The sequence below is a fragment of the Rousettus aegyptiacus genome, unplaced genomic scaffold, assembly GCF_014176215.1.
Source record: "Rousettus aegyptiacus isolate mRouAeg1 unplaced genomic scaffold, mRouAeg1.p scaffold_m13_p_4, whole genome shotgun sequence".
Taxonomy (NCBI): Eukaryota; Metazoa; Chordata; class Mammalia; order Chiroptera; family Pteropodidae; genus Rousettus; species Rousettus aegyptiacus.
The window spans coordinates 6,540,352-6,547,156 of NW_023416307.1; the positions used below are offsets into that span (position 1 = coordinate 6,540,352).

At 44.5% G+C, this 6,805-nt stretch overlaps 1 pseudogene; it reads right to left on the minus strand.

Moving 5' to 3' along the window:
* Positions 1 to 1,032: 1,032 nt before the first annotated feature.
* LOC118602219 lies at positions 1,033 to 1,151 on the minus strand (annotated as a pseudogene).
* Between the last annotated feature and the right edge of the window lie 5,654 nt (positions 1,152 to 6,805).

The window sequence follows — 6,805 nt, forward strand, 5'->3', positions numbered from 1 at the left end:
CATCAGCCTTCTCTCATTAACCCCTGTGGCCCCGTCGAGTTCCTTTCTCATTTGCACTGTGCAAATGGCCTCTGAAAGCTTCCTTTCCTCTCTGTTCAAACGACAATAGCCTTTGGAACAAAGAAGGAAATTTGTAGCTGGTGAAAGTTGAGTTTTAATGATGCAGAGACCAAACCGATTTTAAACTTGAAATATATAAAAGATTCCAGACCCTATTTAATTTCTCATTTCTCACAGTTATCCATTAGAGTTTGCCAAATGCTTTTCTTTGAATCACAGGATTTTTGAGAAAAAAAAAAACATTTCAGAAAATAACCTTTTGGGCATACATAGCTTATTAGCAGCAGGAAAAATTATTTCTCTCTCTGACTGTGAGCTTTTCCTCCTTCAGAACATAAAATAGAGACATAAACTTACAAGACATAGAAGCAACGACCAGCGACATTTTCTTATTTTCTTAGGGAAAGAAGATCGGTCATTTATATCCACAGCAAAGGAGCTGCGAGGCACTGATGAGCTGCTCAGATCATAACGCCCGGGGCTGTTGCCTGGTCAGTCTCTTCAGGCCCCACAATCCTTGAATCAGGACATTTAATTGGCACATAAAAAAAGTCACCCTAACGAGGTTCACCGTCACCTTTACCGGAAATCTTCATGACAAAGGATTCGTGAAAACTTTTCTGAACACACATGATCTCCTCTCTAACTTTCAGCAATAAGGAAGAGGGAACTGGAAGGTACACACACACACACACACACACACACACACACACACACACAGTCATTCCCACTCTTGGAGATCTTTTCCCACTAAAATCCAGAAGGAGCATTGAGGATGCAGAGGCCAAATGAGAGCAGGTAGAGGTGGTAACGAATTATTAGTTAGGCTGTAAGTTGCACAAGCTGCGAGGCCACCCGTGATATACATTTGCTTTTTTATTTTTTATGTTTTTAGGCGAGGCAACTCGTGGTTGACCTCACAGATTGCAAGGACCTTGTCCTCTTACAATCTCTTATTTTTTTTATTTTTTACGCCTATAACACCTGGTCTTCCTAGGTGGTCTCCCATCCAAGTACTAACCAGGCCTGACTCTGCTTAGCTTCCAAGATCAGACGGGATCGGGCACATTCCGGGTAGCATGGCTATAGACCCACATTTGCTTTTTAAATAGTTTTTCCCCAACGGTCCTCCGTAGGGGCTGTGCCCATTTACATTCCTCCCAGCCTAAATGAAAAAGAGCCAATGCCACAGTTTCTGAAAACTCCAGTGTGTCACTGGGATATTTCTTTCCCTCTCCCCATCCCCCGCTTCTCCTTCTGCATCATTTTTACTGTGATGAAATACACAAAACAAAAAATTTACCACTTTAACCATTTTTAAGTGTACGATCCACTGGCGTTAAGTACATTCGTGCTGTTGTGCAGCCATCATCCAGCTCTGGAAGTTGCTCTTCATCCCAAACTGAAACGGTCCTTGTTTTGTTTGACGTCTCATTCCCCTCTCCCCAGACCCTGGTAACCACTAACCTACTTTCCATCTCCACAAATTTGCCATCCTAGGCGTCTCACATAGGCGGGGTGATGCGGTATTTGTCCTTTTGCGTCTGGCTCCTTTCACTCGGCATGTTTTCAAGGCTCATCCATGTTGTAGCAAGTATCAGAATTTCATTCCTTATTAAGGCTGAGAAATAGTCCATTCTATGGATACACCACAATTGGTTTATCCACTCATCCATCAATGGACACTTGGGTTGTCCCCAAACACCTTTTCGCTGTTGTGAATAATGCTGCTTGCAACCTTGGAGTTAGAATTCCTACTTTCAATTCTTTTGAAGTAGAATTATAGAATCATATGGTAATCCCATGCTTAATTTTTGAGGAACTACCAAATTTTTCTACAGTGACCGCATCAAATTGCTTCATCTTAAATTCAGATAACTGATCCTTATACAATTACTTAGAATTTTCAGTGATCCTTCCGTAAAGAATTTCATAAAAGCCCTGTGAAAATACTGTGAGGTGAGCGACTTTCATCTCCATTTTGCACATAAGGAAATCAGCATGGGCAGGGAGGGCGGATCACAGGGCTGCGGGCGAGGTCCTTAGCAGCGAACAGAGGAACCCACTCCAGCTTGCTTAAGGAGAAAAGCAGCCCACCAAAGTGTTTCTTAGGGAGTTCATGGTCTTTGGGGGTGTGGAGGGAGGCAGATGATCAGCCTTGGAGCCAAGAAACCCGACCGCACCGCAGAACAAGGATTCCAACCACTGGCCCCCCCCCCCCCCCGGGCACAGACATGGTGCTCTCCATGGCGGACACTGGCCTCAGACTCTCTATCCCTGATGGCCCCCACAGCCAGACGCCTTCACCATGGCACTTGCCGCAGAAAATGTTCTCTGTGGTGTCTGTCTCCGCGTGGTACTTTCCTGCAAACCGGAGTCTCCCACAGGTACACCCGCCAGCCCAGCCAAAGACATGTAGCTGTGCCCTGGCCCACGAGAAGGCTGGAAAGGTCAGCGTCTGCCTTCCACCTTCCAGAGAAAGCGACTCGCAGGTGATGACAAGGGAAGTATTTAAAAGTTCCTCGGAAACTGGAAGATGTGACCAACATCCATCAACGCAGCTCGTAAACGCAAGGCCATAATTCTGATCCACTTCCTTCGGGCTCAGTTTCTGTTCTCCTGGCAAATTTCTGCTGCTTGTTGCTGTGATTGTGGATGCTGATCTTCTCACTTAAAAGCAGAAAACATTGCAATATGGAGAGCTCAAGTGCTTATCAAAGATGAATGCACTTTTTAGACAAACGGCTAAGCATGCATTTCATGCCAACGTTGGCCTCTCTTTTCCATCACAACCTCCCATCATTATAGATGCAGACTCAGTGCATTTAGTCCATGTATAGGCACCTGCCATATGCAAATCGAAGTTCAGAATGTGTGCTATCCCTTTCAAAGTGGTAAACTTGGGAGGTTTTTCATATGTTTATTTCAACAAGCTGCCATTAAATTGACTTCGTGCAGTGTGGGGCTGCTATTTCCGAATTCCCTTCAAGCCAGAGCACATACTTTGGATTATAATCAGCGGTTGCAAAACTGCTTCAGTTTCCTCATCCATAAATGAAAATAATAATTATTTACACTTCTAAGTGTTCATGGGAGTATTAAATGACGTGAAGTGTTCAGCACAGTCCCTGGCACACGTGACAGCTTAACGAAATACAGCTATTAGTGTATGTGGTGGAGTCCAGTCTGCGGAATGAGGCAGGGATTACTGAGCTATCCGATATTTGGGGTCCAAAATGAGACTTGACTATAATAAGACAAATTTTCTTTATGGCTCATAAACAAGCTTTGCGAGCAATTTGGGACGCTCCAAAACACTGTGAGTACAGTGGAGTAAGTTTGTGTTAAGCTTACTTACGTGACAGCGGACAGGAGCGTTTATTGAGTGGGACGAGGCGTGTCTGTGATTTACTCTCATGCGAGCTAGCCGCCTCCTACATAAAGCAAGTGAGTGAGTGCCTCCTCCTTAGTGCTGGGTCCTTGCATGCTCTCTCCAGTTATCCAGAGATAAAGTTTCTGTAACATTTTCGTTGCATTGTCAAAAGCAGCTCCCTCTAACTGACCTGCCAGATGACGGTGCCCCGGGCAGTGACCTGACCCTCAGTACCTATTCCTGCCAATGACCTTGTACATCTTGACTCCAATCTAACCATCCGGACCTACCTCTGTCACTACCTCTCACATAACCCCAGGTCTCATCCCACTGAATTACTCACCGAATCTCAATTCACTGAAACTCACCATTCTCGCTCACCTTTTGCTACTCCCTCTGCCTAAAATAGCCTTTCTTTTTCTACATTTGGCAAAGTTCATTCATTCCTCAAGATCTCTATCAAATGCCACCTTCTCTCTGAAGCCCGCCCTGATTGGTTTCCCCTCCGTTGGTCCTTATTACATCATATCCTAATTGTTGGTTCACATATGTAATTACCCTCCTAGACCACAAACTCCCCTTTAATCATTTTATTCTTTCTATCCACCCCAGCCCCCCAGCAGAGTCTTGGATAGATAATAGGTCCTCGATCAATGTTTGCTGAATAAATGAGGTTGCTAAAATCAGGAGGAGATACCAAAAGGGCACTGAGGAGGCCCGGCAGACAAACGCTGCATCGGCCTTGGTACTGCGCGGCTTAAAGGCAGTTTGCGCCCTCCTTGCTTGGGTCTCGACCTAATAGCTTGGGATGGATTGGTCTGGGTAATATTCTAGTTTTTCCCCTTTAGCGCAACGCCCAGTCCCAAGCGGCTGCGGATAATTTTTGCCGAGAGGGACCACAGCGTGCCGGGGCTGTGAGGGCCCGATGCTCTTGTTCCCTGCGGGCTGTGCGGCCCAGGAAGCCGGCAGCCCAGCATGCCACTTCTACTGTTCAGGAGGATGAGGGAAAGCGCAGATTTGGAGAGTCTGACTGACGCAGACTGCCTCACGGCCCGCCGCTGGCCCTTTCGTTGCGGTGTTTGCCGCCTTGGGCTTGTTCCTCTGATCAGACCACGAGATCCTATGCTTTTCCAGTGACTAACAAGCAAACAGGCTGGAAACAGGACACGGCCGGCTGGCCGCCTGCCCCCAACTCGTCCTCCCCTGTGTTGTCGTCCCTTTGGCTATATCTGTGAGCGAGACCTTTGGGTGTTTGCAGTGACCTGTCTGCTCTGATCCTGCTGAGGAGCCATTAGTTTAAAACTTCCGCAAAAAGAGCACTGACCTCCCTGTGAGCAGAAGTCGTTACCATTTTCTCTCTGAAGTGAGAGCAAACATTGGGTACAGAGATGGAGAGAGTCTTTCTCAGAAAGATGCTTATCAAATCCTCGGCAAAACGAGGAGCAATGTTTAAAATTTGCAAATGAACAAGACTTAGTGTTAGCATATCTCCCCAGCATGCCTCAAATGGCTATTTTCCTGGTAGTGTTGTTGATCAGTCTTATTGACTCGAAAAGTGCTATATGCAATTATTGGGACAGCCATAGTCTAAAGACCCTACTAGAACACATTCTGGAAATCTATAATAATGTATGGATGTTTTGTCTCCACTACCACACACGTACACACACTCACACGCACTCACACTCTGTTTTATGAGCCATTGAGGTAGACAATCATTGCTTGGTCCACCTCAGACTCCTACTTATCTGAGACTTGCCCTTCACACCTTTGGGGTTTCCACGCTACTCGACATTTTCCTTCCTCCCCACACCCATAACCGAAGTGTCTATTCCTGTGTTGGTTCTCAACCCAAGTGGACCAGGGCCATCCTGTCCCAAGAAATGTAGGTCCAGGATTTAGAGTCATCTCAGCAAGTCTCCATGATTACAGCTAAGAGATGTGAGGCTCAGAGACCATCAGTGATAGCATTTCCTACATGAGGAAGACTACAGTTTACAGTTAGAGCGAAGAAAAAAGTGGAGACAACAGGCAGAGAGAGATTCCGGGACTTGCGGGGTCTCTGGAGACAGTCGTCCCTGAGGCCAAGCTCTGTTCTTCCTTCCTGCCTCTGGCTGGGCAACAATTCCTTAGAATCTGAGTTCTCTCATGGTTCACTGTCTATTTTTGTAGGGCCTGCAAGCTGAGAACTTACATTTTTTTAAATAGCTGAAAAAAAATCAAAAGAATAAAATATTTTGCAACGTGAAAACTGTACGAAATTCAAGTAAAGTTTTATTGAAACACAGTCACACTTGTTTGTTTACGAATATCTGTGGCTGCTTTTGTGCTATGGTGGCAGAATGGAGTAGTTGAGACAGAGCCTAAAAAAGCATAAAATGAAATAATGACTTTGTTGGCTTTTTGCAGAAAAAAAAAAAGACTTATCCTAAAGCCAGAAACAATAAAGGATCTTTTAAAAAGCTACAAAACTAAACCAACTTTTAAAAACATTACTCATTGCGGCAGAGACTCCTGCAATTATATACTTGGTGAGAGGTTTTAACTGCAATCGTTATTCTTACGGAAAAAAAGAAAGAAAGAAAGAAAAAGAGAACTCAAAGAAGACAACTTCAGCCTGTTAAATTAATTAAACAAGGAGGCCATTAGACTGAGGAGGTTTTCACGCCTTAGTAGCTCATGTAAGCAAACCCAAACCTAAGTCTGAGATGCCTCAAGGTTAAGAAATGAAAATCTGAAGAAAACCAAGCACAAGCAGCTAACTAGGCTTTCCCAAATAAGGCAACACTGTAGCCAATCAGACAATTCCTTTGCTTTGCTTCTGCTTTTTCTCTATAAAAGTCTTTCCCCTGACTCCTGCTGGTGAGGGGAGCCCTCACCACCTCTGATATGGTGTTGCCCAATTCTAATTGAGTTTAGCTCAAATAAACTTAACATTTTTAACATGCCTCGGTTTATCTTTTAACAAGCCTTTATATACATAGGGACTCCTCAGTTATTTGTATGTATAAAACAAATTAAGAAATGAATTCCCTTTAGAGAAAATTCCCAATAATTAAGAAAAATTCTAACTAATGAACAAAGGAAATAATGTAGAATGGAGGGTGGATGATTGAGCAGGGTCCCTTCAAAATCCGTGTCCATCCAGAACCTCAGAATGTGACCTACTTTGGAAATAGAGTCACTGCACAAGTAATTAGTTAAGGATCCCAAGATGGTGTCATATTAGATTTAGAGGGGACCTAAAAAAAGAAGACATGGAGAAGAAGGTCCTGTGAAAATGGAGGCAGAGATTGGAATTACGTTGCCATAAGCCAAGGGTTGTTGGGTGGCTCTATTTGTCCTTCTTGTCATCCATAGAAAATCACCCTT